Consider the following 17,153-nt stretch of genomic DNA (forward strand, 5'->3'; position numbering starts at 1 on the left):
GGAATAATAGCTTTGGAAAAATGTGGTGCAGAGTTAATCAGGGAAAAAGAAAAGAAGGCACAGATTGTTGTATACACGTAAGGGGTTGTAACAACAATGTTACTTGCAGCTGCCATGGGGGTGTAAGACCAGTAACATCAGCACACAGGAGGGCTGATAGTACAGGTCCTTTGGTCAGCTTTTCTAAAGGAAAGCAACTTTAAAGGGATCAACAATCTTATTTTAATCAAACAGATAGATAGATAGATAGATAGATAGATAGATGTGAAAAGTCAGCACACTGAACTTTAGAGAAAATACAAACAGAAATTACATAAAGCAAATACTAACAGCAAAGACAACAGACAGGGCTTCCAACTCTGATCAAAAGCAATACATACATATTTACCAGAGAGAGAAGCACCAGCATCTGGGTTTTTCAAAGCAGAGTGGGGTGGGGGTGGGGGGGTAGGGGGGAAGGCTCCTTAAAGGCTGCCCAGACTCTCGTCTGGCTACATCACCCAAACACTCTTTCAATGAGTGAGCACCCCAAAGCAAAATTCTAACCTCAGAGTATATATACCCTTCTTCAGGGTCAGAGAGCATCACAACCCTGGTGACCCAGGCTCATGTGACTCAGGTTCAAAGCAGGTCACATAGACCTATTAAAGGGCAGGAAAGATCTTTAACTTGTATTAACATTACAGGGGCCAGTTGGAATTAGATAATTTGAAGTTGACGTGATTACATAGTTTTCTCTAGGAGCATTCAGCAGCACAAATAGGATCAGAGAAGGGCAGTGTGTGTAACCTCAAGTTCATGTTTGATAAGGTATGATTATCAGTGGACCAAAGGGGCAAGGGATTTAAGGGTAGGTAATAATAGTGTACGGCAGAACTGACCATTCATGGGGTTAATTTCTAAAGAAAGAGTAGAAAGATCATAGGATTTAGAGCTAGAAGGGACATTGGAGATTGAGTCCAACTTTCTCACATTACAGTGGAAGAAATTGAGGCTTAGAAGGATGAAGTGACTTAACCAAGGTTAAACAGCTAGTTAGTTTTAGAGGTAGGATTTCACTCTGGGCCCTCCTAATGCTAAACATAGGATATTATCTATCTTAGCACACTTTCTTTAAAGCAGGGTAGAAAGACTGGGAAAATAAGGAAAAGTGGAGTGACTAGTAATTGTGATGACTAGATTTGGGAAGGGTGAGATAGGAGACATTGGATGAGAGGAGGCTATAGTCAGAGAAAATATCAGTTCAGGGGTCATGAAGTGGAACATTATTAGTAAGTGTGAGATCACAAGGGTATAAACATCAATATATATAGCTGAGGTATAGTGAAGTGTAGGTCAAGGGAGCCAAGGAAGTTGAACTGGGAAGCCAGAGTATTTAAGGATATATATATATGTATGCATTCATACATATATATGTGTGTATAAATATATATATGTATGTTCGTGTATATATATATATGTAACCTCAAATGGGAGGGCAGGGTTTGGGGTAGGAAGGGAAACTGTGAGCCAGCCAGGTACTGCATTCCTTGAGAAAGGAGAGAGAGTGACCTTACAGGTCAGGGAATGACCATGTCAAGGAGCTGGACTGGGTGTTAATGATGCATGGAGTGAACCTCAAAGGAACAGACAATACTCAGAGATGGTGGCAAAGCAGCAGTCTGGAAATAAGAGTAAGGAGCAAGGATTATTCTTATTCCTCTTCCTGGCGCTGTCTGGGAACTTACATCTGGGGACATTAGAAGAGATTACCCAATACTGAAGAGGTTAGCCATGGATGTCTCCTGGGAAAAGCCAGGTTTTCCTTTTAACAAACAGAAAGAATGTGAAGTGATTCAAGATAAAAATATTTTTAAAAAAATCAACACATCAGAGATTCCAGAGAATGAAATGAAATGGAATGACAGGTTGGACTATAGAAGCTAAGGCAAATAAGGAAGAGAGAATATGGAGAGAAATAGGATGGGGAAGGGAGTATTTTCATATCACCAAATGTTGACAGACATATGAGACCAAGGAGAATAGAAACAGGGAATTTGCCTACTATATCCTGGGGAAAGACCAGTTGATAGAAGGCACCTATCCTCTATGTGAGTGGTCTTAAAATTGAGGGCCCGGACCTCCTGGGAGGGTATACCATAAACCTAAAAGTTATATGATCAACTAATGAGAAGATGAAATGTGTCATGTCACATACTCCCAATGAGAGCCGAACAGACAGCTTGACTCTAACACAACCATACCAGTTCCCAGGCTCCCTCCGCTCTGCCCCCACCTTCTGCTATGATAGTTCCCAACCTCCCCATTCTGAGACAGGCAGTGGAGGTTCCTCGGGTCAGTTGTGATCTACTGTAATCCAGGAACCCACAACAATATCTGTGCAGGTTCTACTGGGAAAATCCCTCCCTCAGATCACTTTGTGGCTGAGACACAAAACCTTGCATTCACCTCTTTTCATCTTGGGTCAGACAAAATGAGATTCACAGTGTAAGCAAGTAGAGATAAGCTGCAATCTCCTCTCAAGGCTCTTTATTTTGCTCCTAAACTCCTCTCTCTTCCTAACTTGACCGTTAGTATTGAGGGTAATTTTTCTAACCATCCAGGTCCACATATTTGGTGTTATCTTCAACTCCTTACTCTCTCCCATCCAACACATCCAACCCATCAGTTGCCAAATAGTTTTATTTTTCCATCCACAGTATCTTTTACTTCTGTCCCACTCTCTCTATTCATGCAGCTTACTTCAGGCCACCACTCTGGTTCAGGCCCTCATCACCTCTCTCTCTATTACAATGACCTCTAATTCATCTCCCTCAGTTCACCCATTTTCAATCCAAGCTCTATAACAGCTGCTAACAGTATAGGTTTGCTCTTGTCACTCTTCTAACACTCTAAATCAAATCAAATCACATCAAATATTCTCTCTTTTTAAAAAGCCATTCAAAATATTAATTTTAGTATGAGTTTTATTATGCATATAACCTAATGATATGTATACTATACACTTGTACTAACAATAGCATGCATATATAATTTATAAGGAAGTAACTGCATATCTATTGGGAGGGGTGGGTTCTGTGCAAATATTTTTTACAGATGGGGTATATGATAAAAAAATTTCATGACCACTACTCTAGGGTAGTGACAATAGAGAAAGGATTCCGAGCAGATCATCACTGTCTCTGATTCCTAGAGGGCCAAGATCCTATTTAGTTCTCCAAATCTAGTTAACATTATCTCTTTTTTTGTTTTTGTAGGGGGGGAAGGCAGGGCAATTGGGGTTAAGTGACTTGCCCAAGGTCACACAGCTAGTAAGTGTGTCAAGTGTCTGAGGCCAGACTTGAACTCAGGTCCTCCTGACTCCAGGGCTGGTGCTCTACTCATTGTGCCACCTAGCTTCCCCAGTTAACATATATCTTGATAGTGACTTCATTGTGAAGGTAGTCCCAAGGAAGGGCACTGAAACTTGTGTAACTTGTGCCAATTCTGGTGGCAGAGAAAGGAAAAGTGTTGATTAGGTTTCTGGGGCTAGATTGAACTCATGCCTCAAGTTGGGTGGAAAATAAAACTCACCCAGGATATACCCTACCTGTGGCCTGCCCCTTCAGCTCCAGATCTCTGAAGCTCCAGAAGTGCCATGTCCCTCATTGCCTTCAAAGAGGTAAGGCTTGGGATCTGAGATGGTTTAGTGTCCCAGATGAAATAAAATCTCTGATGCCCCCAGATGCCAAGAGATAGTGTTGGGCTCCCTTCAGAACAGGGACTCTGATCCTAATAAGCCAGAACAGGAGTGGAGAGGGGCAATGTAGATACATTTTCTTTGATCTGTTACCCAGAATTGGAGTGGGACAGAAAAGAACTCCATCCCAACTTCTTCCAGCTTTAAAATTGCATCACTCTTTAAATCTGTTATGGTACCAGGACTCCTCAAATTTTTTTTTTTTACTGTGGTTTAGTACATCAGAAAAAGTTAGCCTGCAAAGTAACTATGGAGTTTTGCTTGAGAAGTTTTCAATGGGGATTATCATAGGCTATAGGGGAATTTGTAGCTCAGTAAAACACACACACACACATATGTGTATATATGTATATATAAACACACATACATATATGTACCCAATCTATCAAGCACATGAATCATAAAAATCTATCAGTTATTACTTCTATGTAAGGAAAACACAATCCTTGATGATAATCCTGGAAATATAAGGCACATGACTATTACTGTAGAGAAAATAGTGGAATTTCTCCCCTTTGGGGACATGAATCAATGGGGACCTTCTTAGGAAGTAGAAGGAGCATGTGGGAAGGGGATAGAGGGAAGAAAAGGTGGAAGAGAGAGGAAAAGAGGGAGGGAAATGTAGAATGATAAAAGAATTTCAGGTTACAAAGCCAGGCCTCTAGTTTTGTTACCTGACTAAGCTCCAGGTCATAACAGAGAGAAGATCCAGGATAACAACCAGGGTCAAGAGAGATGAGCAAGAGGTAGAGCAAAGCTAGGATTCATTATAGACACAGCCTAGAAGTCATTCTCTCTTTGACAGTATGCAGTGAAGAGAAGAGATAGGAGAATGTCCTGGCTCCTATTCCCTCAGAAGCTCACACATAAGAAAAAAGAGACATTAAGAATCAAGGTCAAAGGCCAAACTGCAAAAGTCCTGGCTACCACTTCTGTTCAAACAGCTTCACATGCTGCTAATCACATTGGCCTCTCAGTTCAGTCTGTGAGGATGAGGCAATGTTTATCTACATCAAAGGCTCTGCCAGCAAAAGTAATCAGTTCGGAAGGAGGGAAGGCTGACTCCCATTAAGTGAACAGAGATCCATTTACCTTAGTGTTCACAGCAGTGAATCAAGAAGGTCCATGAATTGAAGCTTCTCTTTCAGTCTATGACCCACTGGGAATCATTTATGTACTAATAGGACCTGCATTGGAGAGGGGTAGGACATTCTGCATTCATATTAAAGCTGTTAGAAGGTATAAACCCACCAACCAGAACATTATCAAGAATAGGAGCTGAATTATTATCCATGACATTAACAAGAAAAGTGGAGAGCTGGGGACACCTTGTAACACTGTACAAAGTGCTTTGCAAATGTTACAACCCAGTTTATTGTTGTTGTTAATCTTCCCACTCCCTTTTATTGTCAGCACAGAATTAATCAGTTAACTTTGCCTCCTCTACAGTTGCACCTGCAACATAAAATCTACACATCTTACATTTAGTCTTTTTTATGTAAACATTTACCATCACCCTATCCAAATGTTTTTTATCTGTATCTGACTTTACTTTGTATTGAAAAATTGCTTGCAGATCCATAAGTCTCTAGTTTGGGGTACCTTGACTATTGCAAAGAGATCCCCCTTCAATGATTTTGTTTAAACAAGATGCATATGGTCAACAAATGCAAATAATATGGAGCATACTTTTTAAAAACCTTATTCCACATGTAGAAGATAACTACTCCTTTATTTGAGGAGGGGGGAGCAGGAATAGTTAGTGAAAAGTGAAAATATGTCTCTGTCTGAGGCAGTTTGACCTCTTACTTATGTGTGATGTGTGAGATCTACAGTCCATTGACCAATGTCTTTAACATACCCTTAGTGCTCTTTGAAATAGTTCATTGAAAAACAGATGGTTCAGTAGTTACTTTTTGAAGGAATAGGAAAGCATGACCACATCTGGAATTAATCTTTAGTTTCTTAAATTAGCAGATCACCCAGGTTTCTATCCTATCCATATGACTTCCATAGATCTTGCAAAAAACATACTAATAATAAAGCCAACAGCACATAACACAAATAGATATTATAAATATTTGTTGATTCTATTTCATAATCTGGCATTAACACCTCCCTCCCCCCACACCCCACCATTAATTTTTCTACCTTCTTCAATAAATGTATTTGTAAAACATCTTATTCTACTTGAAAAGTTTCATTCATTTGGGCATGGATTCATCACTCAGCTATTATTTCATTTTTTTGTCAAATTATTTGATCTACGTAATGTACCTGCAATTTGTTAGCATTTCCAAGAATATTAAAATTAGGACTACCTCCTCCCCCTTGTGGCCATAGCTTCAATTGCATTCCCTTCTCTGCTAACTCATCAAAAGCATGAAGAAAATATGACTGCAGTACTATATTTCACTTTTATATTCAAATTTACATTCCTTGACTCTTCTCTAGTAGCTACATCTTAAGACTGCTCTACGAAACATAAAATGACTAATCCCTTCAAGAAGTTTTATTTACAGCCCCTGAATGGAAAAGTTACCATATTCAATGAGGAAAACATTTCATGTTCCACAACACACCAAATTATAAGAAAGAAAGAAAACTTTTTTCTTTTTTTAAAAGCTCTAAACTTAACCAACACCCTATAAGATAAGCATTTCCATATACAAGACAGAACGGAAAAAGAGAATTGCTCGTGAAGCTATGGACCTGTATTTTTGAACTGCTTGCTTTTCTTTTTAAGCTTAACATAAATTCAACATATTATCTCCAAAACTAGGAGAGAGCTTTTTCTAAACACTCTGTTTTGTGTTCAGATTACTGGTTCACATTCTCAGCAGTAAAGTAACTTTTAGTTAGCATTTAATCACCTTCAGTCACAGAGTAGTTCTAGGCAAATAAAACATAAGACTTTCCTTTGAGAAGCCTGTGCGTTCTAAAGGGGTAGTTATCATGAGAGAAGACACATTAGCATGAAGGTAGACACATACACGGTATGATTATATTGATGTTAGTTTTCATATATGGCTTTTGGGTATCAGTCTGATTTAGGGTTATATTTACTCTCTCTTCATCCAGGCCTTCATTACTGTCCACGTGGACGTGTCTTCCAGTTTCTACTCTCTTCCCTCTCCACTCTTTCTTTAAAAAAAAATAAAGGGTTTTTTTTTTAAACTTCACTCTTATTTTCAAAGACATCCCTCCCCAATTGAACCCTCCCTTATTAAAAAAAAAGTACAGTTAGGCAAAACAATCTATGTATTGCACATATCTCATGACATATGCCCCCTTTTACACCTACAGCCCTCCACCAGAAGAGAGCTATCCACCAGCAGTCTTCTGGAGTCCATTGCATTAACCAGAGTTCTGATATCTTTGGATGTGTTTGTATTCCTATGGTCCTACTCTAATGTTTTTCTATATTATGGCCGTGATCCTGGGTTCTTGAAGACTATATAAATGTAATATAATATACTCTCTCAGTCCTTTTTCTAGCATGCTGGAAAAGCTTCAAGTATGTCCCCTTCAACAAACTGAATCTGATTTCTGTGGACCGGTCTAGCTAATTACACTAAGAGTTATGATTAGTAGGGTAACTACTTGGTGATGACTTCTTTGGCTATGGCAACCCACGAAACAAAGAAAAATCCAAAAAAAAAATCAGTCCTGCAGGGGTACATTAGAATTAGCAAAGTTGTAGAAAAGGTGGCAGAGTGCTAAGAATCATAATTGTTAGACTGTCAGCAAACTTAACTTGACTGTTGGTACTCTAAATATGAGATCCAATAACCAAAAAACAGCTTATTGTTAGAAGAGCTAAATCACATCAATCTTTTCATTCTTCTTAATAGCAACATTGTATGATGATCAACTTCGATAGACTTAGCTCTCCTCAGCAATACAATGATCTTAGACAATTCCAGAAGACTCATGATGGAAAATGCTATCCACAGCCAGAGAAAGAACTATGGAGTCTGAATGCAGATCAAAGCATATTATATTCACTTTTTTGCTTTTTGTTTTTTATTTCTCGTGGTTTTTCCCTTTTGTTCTGATTCTTCTTCCACAACATGACTAACGTGGAAATGTTTAATATCTCACATGTATAATGTATATCAAAATGCTTCCTATCTTGGGGATGGGGGAAGGCAAGGGAGGAAGGGAGAAAAAAAATTGAAACTCAAAATCTTATAAAAGTGAATGTCAAGAAGAACTATCTTTACATGTAGTTGGAAAAAAATAAAATATTAAGTGGAAAAATCTTTTCATTCTTTTACAGACAAAAAGGTGAAGAAAGAATGAAGGTGTGGCTAAATCAAAGAAATGGTCACAGATACCCTTTGGAAGGGCAAAGAAAGGACTTAGAAAAATGGGTCTCTCCTCTAACACTGGTACAGGCCCCTCATCACCTCACCTTTGGACTATTACTATAACTTACTGTCTGGGCTCCCAGTCACAAGGCTTACCTTAGTCCAGTCCATTCTCCATGTAGCTGTCCAAGTGATCTTTGTAAAGTGCAAGCCTGACCATGTCATTTCCTCCTCCACCACTCAGTTAACTCCAGTGGTTCCCTATAACCTCAAAGATCAAAGGTAAAATCTTCTGTTATTCAAAGCCCTTCATAATCTGCCCTATTTATCTTTCTGTTACACATCCCCATGTAGTATGCCAAGGACACTGTTCTCCTTGCTGTTCTCCTTACATTTTATCTACTGCCTGGGCATTTTCACTGGCTGTTCCCCACGCCTCACATGCTCTCCTGCCTCTTAGCTTCCTTTGTCTCACTTAGCTTCCTTCAAGTCCCACTTAAAATCCCATCTTTTACAGGAAGCCTTTCCCAATCCTCCTTAATTCTAGTGCCTCCCCCTGTTTATTATTTCCAATTTATCCTGTGTATAGCTTGTTTATACATAGTTTTCCATGAATAGACTCTGAGTTCCTTGAGACTGTCTTTTACTGTTCTTTATATCCCCTGTTCTTAGCACAGTGCTTAGCACATAGTAGGTGCTTAATTTTATTTAACCATTTAATTTATTTATGTTTATGTTATATGAACAATGAATTAATAATAATAATAGCTAGCATTTATATAGCACTTTAACATTTGCAAAGTGCTTAACAAGTATCTCACTTCACCCTCACAACTCTTAGAGGTAGGTACTATTATTATCCTTATTTTCCAGATGAAGAAACTGAGGCAGACAGGGTTAAATGATTCACCTGGAGTCACACAACTAGGACATGTTTGAAGCTGCATTTATACTCAGGTCTTCCTGGTTCTAGGTCCTGTACTCTATCCACTACACCATCTAACTGCTTAGATATCCATAATTAAACAGGAAGAAAGCTGATGAGATTGCCTTCAGGAAGTGCAAAGCTTCTTTAATGACTCCAAGTTTCAACCAGAAACAAATATCTATCTTTTTTAATACCAACACACCAGTTATTGCTATATGGCAACAATAGATGGAACACAACAGCCCCCAAATAATTGAAAATAAATATCACTCAGAGAGTGATGGAGAGGCACACGGTAGGGTGTGAGTAGGCTGCAACATATAACCAATGAGGAACTTAGAAGAAGAATGAGGGTAAAAGATGTTATCAAAGAAATGTGTGATAGGAAGAAAAGATGGGCTAGCCATGTGGTGAGGGTCAGGCATAACAGGTGGACAGCCAGAGTGTTCCAGTGATACCCTCATGGTGTCAGAAGAAAGTGGAAGACTGAAGTTGCACAGGTTGGGCAGGTATGTATAGCAATAAGGCAACATTCATGACCTTGAAGATGACCATGAACATGCCTGAATGGTTCGGAATCTAAGTATAAGTAATTCTCTAGATAGACATCAGAGGAAGTAAAACATTTATTTAGACACGAGAGAATCCAATTCCAGGACCAATAATTCCAATTCCATATAGTAGCAATTGTATTCCAAAACCAGTAAGCCCTCCTCAACATAGCAACAAGGAAATTATAACAAAGTATTTTAGCAAGGACCCAAACCATACTGTAACCCACCCCTCCTCCCCGCCTCTTGTAAATAATCACTGACGAATCCTAACTCTCTGCTTAGCACTCTCTCTCCTGCAGCTCTGCTGACTACGAGTTCCTTGATCTCCGCAACTCTCTCTTGTTCTGCAGCCTCTCTCGATGCTGACTCTCCCTCAATGTCTGCTGCCTAAATGTCTTCTTGATGTCTGCTTCTGAATCCTGACACTCTGTTCTGCTGCTTTCTGATGCTCCCAGTTTTGTGCTCTCTTTTTATACATTGTTTTTGGCTAGAACTCAGGTCTTTGATTGGCTGAATTCATGATTGACTAGAATTCAGTGGCCATACCATTGGCTCTGGTCTTAGCAACTCGCCTTGGGGCCCTGAGGGCTTCACACCCACATAGGTTTAGCACCTAGTACTTACAAACAAAGATATAATCAGGCTTTCCCACCTAGGCCCACCTGAGGCCTGTAGAATGGGTGGGGGAGATCTTCAGTAACATTAATATTACAGTATGGATTGGTTAAGATCTGTATCATTAAAATGAATATTTAAGTCTATTGGCTCACAGATCCACTTTAGTATTTGAATATTGTGGTAATTGGATTAACTGTTCTTTCTATTATTTCATTCTACAGCTGTCCAACAAGCCTTCCTAAATTTCTCTTAATTCTTCATTTTTCTCATTTCTTACAAGGAAATTATGTTCCAATTTATTCAGTTGTTTTCTCCCTTGATAGGCACTGTTTTCTTCTAGTTTATTTTTTTTTTTACCCTGTCATGAAAAGGACTCCTATAAATATTTTTTTAAGTATGACCCCTTGTCTTCCCTCTCCAATCTCTCCTTTAAACTGTTGCCAGATTGATCCGGGGCCATCAAGAGAAACTTTATCACTTTGATGACTGTCCCCCAGAACACCCCCATCAATCTGATGACATTGCAGGGTGTAAACAGCAAAGGTGCACTTCCCAGGGAGAGATCTGTGCCCTCTAGCCCACTGCTAGAATTCAGCCAATCAGAGACCTGAGTTCTAGCCAAAACAATGTATAAAAAGAGAGCACAAAACTGGGAGAAACTGAGAGTCAGAAACTCCTCACATTGATCTGCAGTGACTAGGGCTGTCTCCTCATAATTGGTTGCCTGAGACCCAGGAAAATGGACTCTTGTTAGAGGACTGACCTTTCCGTTATCTGTAAGAATAAGCTGAATTAATAAATGTTAAGGACCTATGCAGTTCTAAGCACTAGGGATACAAAGGAAGGCAAAAGACATCACTGATCTCCAGTGGCAGTCTAATGTGAAAGACAACACACAAACACCTCTGTACAAACAAGCTACAAACAGGATAAATTGGAAATGATCAAGAGAGAGACTAGAATTAAGGAGGAACAGTAAAGGATTCTGTAGAAGCCTTGATTTTAGCTGGGACTTGAGGGAAGCCAACAAAGCCAGAAAATAGAGATGAAGAAGAAGAAAATTCTAGGCCTAGGAGACAGCCACAGAAAAAGAGTGGTGTTGGGAGATATAGCACTTTGGAGAGGAACAGCAGGGAGGCCAGTAACACAGGATTGCAGAGCGGGAAGGAAATAGGGGAGGTGTTAGGCATGAGAAGGCTGGAAAGGTGGGGCAGGCAGGTAGGCAGCAATGGACACTAGTCCATTTATTAAGCACTTACTTTGTGCCAGGCACTATGCTATGCGCTCGTGCAAATAACAAGCAAAAGAAAGACAGTTTCTGATTTCAAGCATCTTACTCATGGAAGAAGACAACACATAAGAGGCAACTGAAATGTGTTTTTTTAATGCATACAATCAGCCACTCACAAGGTAATGTGCAAATTATTTATAAAGCTACCACTCACAATAATGATGTTTTTACATAGTACATATAATTTCCTCAACAATAGGGCAAAAGAAAAATATTATAGCTCTTAGGAAAAGTTTCACCTCTTCCCTTGTTCTAGGAAATGTTGAGGAGCAATACCATATTTCACTGCATAATTGTCACAGATTTTATGCCAATTTTTTGCAAAGAAGTGGGGTGCAACCATTATGTGAAACTTTTTTTTTACAAAAAAAAATTGTGCCAGTATTTCTTGTCATTTAGTTTCTGCCAGTCTCACACAAACTTTTCATTCACTGAAAACTGTCCTGCCACAGCTCTGTTTCCATGCTGTTCAGCAAACACAATCACTTTCAGCTTGAAGCCACATAATAGTTTTTATATTTACCCACAGTCAGAAAGAAATGCTTCTCACATTAATGTATCACTAGCAGAGGAACTGTATAGGTTAGCTAGTGCAGTAATATGCAAGTCTTACCATATCACATGACTTACTCATGGCAGCTTTGCCTGCCTGCCCATTCCCCTGGTGCCTACCCTGGGTTGAGTGACAATACCATCAGTACTGCAGTGCTCTAAACAAATCACAGAAGTCAGCTTTTGGAAATTTCCTGACAATTTGCCTGCTCTGAGAATTGTAGGCTTGCAGTTTGCAATATGTGAGAGATAAATGCATATCCATATGCTACTGGTAAATACATTACTGCTCTGTTTACCTTTTAAATGACCTGATGAACAGAATTATACCATGTGACAATTACATGAGGAAAGGTTATACATCAATTTTTGGACTAAAATAACATGGTGTGACAATTATGCAGTGGAGATAGTTATGCAGTGAAATATGGTAACTGGAACTCAGCCAATGAAGCTAATTCTCTCTCTAATGAATCAGGAATTGCTCAGCTGAAGCCCTCTTTTAGCTGACTGCTTCTCATTCCCACAGCTCCAGAATAATATCTTTGTTATGTCTTCAACTCATCTCAGGTTCCTCTTCCTTTACTACGCAGCAGATATATTATTCAGTGGCTTAAATGAGAGCCTATTGACTCTCAATGAACTTTTACTTAAAGAGTCACAGCTTCTCAAGCTTTCCCATTAAAATAATAATCCTTTAAAAAAATCACACCTCAGCATCCTAATGTATATAGATTTTCAGCAGAGGTACCTGTCATACTTGTAGTTCTAAAGGTCTCAACAAGGTCCCGTCTTCTCTTTTGTGCTTGTGAAACTATGTTTTTTTTTAAATTTACATTTCTCTAGTTTTAATAAATAAAATATCTTTCTCTATGTCTTTATAACATGAAACTATTCCCATAAAACCAATGCATCACTCCATCTTGCAAATGAAATGCTAGTCTTCACATTTATAGCTCATTTTCTCTCCCAAACCATCCAAAAAGCCATCTGAAGGCTGTTTCTTAGCAGTATATATTACAACAAAGTTATTTTTTATATGCATTAGATCGGGGCTTTTTAAACTTGTTCCATTTGTGACCCCTTTTCTCCTGAGAAATTTTTATGTGACCCTGGATATATAGATATATATATAAAATAGGTGCATGATCAAGCATTTGCTGATAATAAATCATAAAGAAATTTATTTTAAAACAATTCTTTGGTATGCATATAATTTTACCATTTGTTAAGGATGAAAGCAAATTTGCATACTAAGGAGATGGATGTGCTTGTTTACTTGTAGATAAAAATGAAATCTTGGTGGAATAGTTGATACTGCAGGATGTACAGCATCTTCAATATTTTTCAGAGTTGATCAATATTTTGATTTTATAATCATCAATGCTGAGAATGCCATTTTGCATAAATATGTAGTAGAAAATGGCAGAAGTAGGTTTAGGGCCATTTCAGAAATGTTGGAAATTCTGTCTTAATCCCAAGCCAAAATTCATTTAATGATTTTTTAGGAAATTCAAGTTTTAAACCTGTGTTGCTTGATAACTCAGCAAATTCTTCTTGAACTTTTAATGGCAGATGACTTATATTTTTTATTTCAATTGATTATGTTTTATGAACCCAACCAACTTAATTTTTTAAAATCAAAATTTGAAGGGAAGTATTTCTGAAATTATGTCTTCAGGCACTTCAAATAATCAATTATAACTCTTAGAGTTAACTCTTTGGGAAGGTTATTTTCAATTATAAAATCATCTGTAGCTGTAAACATTTCTAAAGAACTATTTTCCATCCTATTCTTCCATATGTTAGCTTTTTAGTAAGACTTTCAGTTTATCTTTTAGCATAAATAATTGTAATTTTTCCTTGAACTGACATGTTTAAATTAGAAAATATTGAAAGTATCCAACAAATAACAGTTTTGAAAGTCATGTAATTATGAAAAAAATTAACAAAATCTGATTTCTGTTCAGTCAAAAATATTAACAACTTCATCTTTCAGTTTCAATATTCTATTTAAACTTTGCCCTCTTGAGAGCCACCTTACTTCTTCATGTAGCAATAAGCTTTTGTAATTGGAGTCCATGTCTTTCCAAAGGTTTGAAAACAAACAACTGTTAAGAGCACAGCTTTTAATGAAGTTAATGACTTTGATAGTATCATGAAGCACAACATCTAACTCTGGTGATATTTTTTGGGTTACAAGTGCCTTCTGATGGATCATGTTCATTACCACCAGCTTTAACTTTTACTATAAATCCAATATTTTCTCCCATCATTGCTCTGTCTTTAAAACTAGCAAGACTGAGCCAGGCTCACTCTTTTCTGTTTACTCCCATGAATTGGACGGGAGGGAGATATAACTTCCTCCTTCCCTTCTTTTTTAATGGCTCCAAGAAATGGGCCTGGGGTGTTTCAGTTGTGTGTGATCCGTCCTCAGTTTCAGGCACTGGTGGTGACCTCCACCTATCCAGGTAGTTGGAGTCATGCCAACCTTGGAGCCACAATTGCAGGTGGGATGGGACATTTCAGTTGGCCAGCAAACCCTCAGGGAAGTATGGAGAAGTCAGGGTCCCTGGGACTTGAGCCACATCAAGTTTTGCTATAGGAATGGAGCTCAGCTATGAACCTAGTCACTTCCCCTCTCAGGAGACTGGTGGTGCAGGTGGGGAGGGGGAATTTCTGCCTCTCACATGTTTGGGGAATAAATTGTATGTCATTATAACTTTGAAGTAAATGTTTGTTTGTAAAAGCTAATCTGACAGTGGTTAAACAGGATTGAGGTCCAAGTGACCTCCTTTATAATTGAAAGAACGTTATTGGTGAGGGCTGGAGCCATTTGCATAGAGCCTAGACACCACCAACCCCCTTAAGAGAACCAAAGCGGGAGCAGTGAAATGTAACAGCCTTCAGGCAATTGAAGGGGAAGGCAGGAGGATAGCAAGTGTTATATATTATTCCATCTGTACCTCATCTCTTTGTAAATTTCTATTTTGAACAAGAATTCTAGTTTTACAATGTATGTAATTATTAGTACTACAATGCATGTATATAACTTACAAAGAAGCAAATATACAAATCTTGGGGGTATATGCTAAAAGGTGTGAGTGATCAAAAAAATTCACGCTAGAGTTATAGAGAATCTCTCAAAGTAGGGAATGTCCCAGGAATGGAAATAGCTACCTTGTGAGAAAGCACAAGTATCAAAAAAAAGTGCCTTTTTAACATTACAAATCTTGAACTTTGAGATGTTTTCCTTTTAATTTTTCTTCATAACTATCTGATACAAGCTGATAAATCAATGAGTATTATTATATATTTTTAAAAATTCTCAATGCCTAGCACAGTGCCTCTCACATAGTAGGTAATTAATAAATACTTTTTGATTGATTAAGAAATAATTATTTCCCTTCTTTGATTTTGTTACTTAAAATACAGTTGGAATTTCCTATCCATTATTAATCATATAAGAAAAAGGATAAAACACATACATTGTTATTTTAGCAGTCAACTTACTGTGTTTTTATTGATTCCTTTTGTTCTTATATTCATTTCCAAATATATTCTATCTATATTTCCTACCCCATAAACCATCCCTTATAACAAAGATTTGAAACAAAGGAGGAAAAAACAGGTCAGCAAAAGCAGCCAACATATTGTCCATGTATGTCTGATGATATATGCAATATCCATATCCACACACATAGTCTCCTACTTTTACAGTTCAGAGAAGAAGGTACATTTTCTTAACTCTTCTCCAGGGACATGCTTGGTCCTTATGATTATACAATTTTCAGTTTCATCTTATTGTTCTTTTCATTTACATTATTGTAGTTATGACCTCAGATATTACTAGCTGTATGACCCTGAAAAAGTTACTTACTCTGTGTTTGCTTCAGTTTCCATGATTATAAAGTGGGGATAATAATACCTACCTACTAGGATTTTTTTTGGTGAGAATCAAATGAGATAATATTTATAAAGCACTTAGCACAGTGCTTGGAACATGGTAGATAGTTAATATATGTGTGCTCCTCTCCCCTTCCCGCTCATGTTGATAGGTCTGGGGTTCCCAGAGCAGCATACACTGCCCTATTGGTAATGTTGGTGTAGGTTGAATACATGTCTACTACCCACTATTTACCATTATAACTCCTAAGCCCCCTCTAGTGTGCTTCCTATTGTAAAAACTCAGTCACCATGATGCTACTAAACATAAAATATTTACTTAATTATGAGGCAAAAGAAATAATAATCATAACATTTCTCAGCAGAAGAAAAAAGCATAAAAACATAAAATATTTACTCAAAAAGAAGAAAGGGGCAGGAAAAATCATAACTTTTACTCAATAGAAGGCAAAAGCAATAATGATCACAACACATTCAGATACCATGCTTTTATCTAGTCATTCCTCAACTGATGAGTACTTGCTTTGCCTCCATTCCATTGTCACCATAAGTGTTGCGATTAATAGTATTTTGGTATATATGAGGTCTTTCTTTCTCTCTTTGGCCTCTTTGTTCATATACCCAGTAGTAATATCTCTGGGTTGATGGTTATAGATACTTTAGTCACTTTTTTAGCACAATTACAAATTGTCTTATGGAATAGTTGAATCAATTCAAAACTCTACCAACAGCATATTAGTGTGCCTTTCTTCCATTAGTCCTTCCAATATTGACTATTTCTATCTCTGCCAATTTTTTACTTACATTTTTCTTATTAGTTATGGGAGCAGTTTTTCACATAGTTGTTAACAGTATGCGATTCTTTTTGAAACTATATGATCAGAGATAACTGATACAAAGTTTTGTTTTACCCAAAATGAGTTTCTTTCCTTATCCTAGAACATTCATATAGTATGAATTGCTACATGAATGTACTTTCAGAGCATCCTTATTATTATTCATTAATATTATTACTAGTACTACTACATTAGAGAAAAATTGCTGACTGTATTTGAATATTATGCATGAAAATATTAACCTGAGGGTGAAGAATGGTTACCACTGTGGCTTGTACCTATGATAAAAAAGGATGTAAACATAAAGTTATAATTAAGCTTGCAATTGTACTTGGAGGACCAACTGAAATGGAAATGCATGGCAGTTCTCCAACTTAAAAATGGGATGTGTTTCAAAAGTTTGTTTGTAAGTCAAT

Source organism: Trichosurus vulpecula, chromosome 1 (genome assembly GCF_011100635.1).
Source record: "Trichosurus vulpecula isolate mTriVul1 chromosome 1, mTriVul1.pri, whole genome shotgun sequence".
Taxonomy (NCBI): domain Eukaryota; kingdom Metazoa; phylum Chordata; class Mammalia; order Diprotodontia; family Phalangeridae; genus Trichosurus; species Trichosurus vulpecula.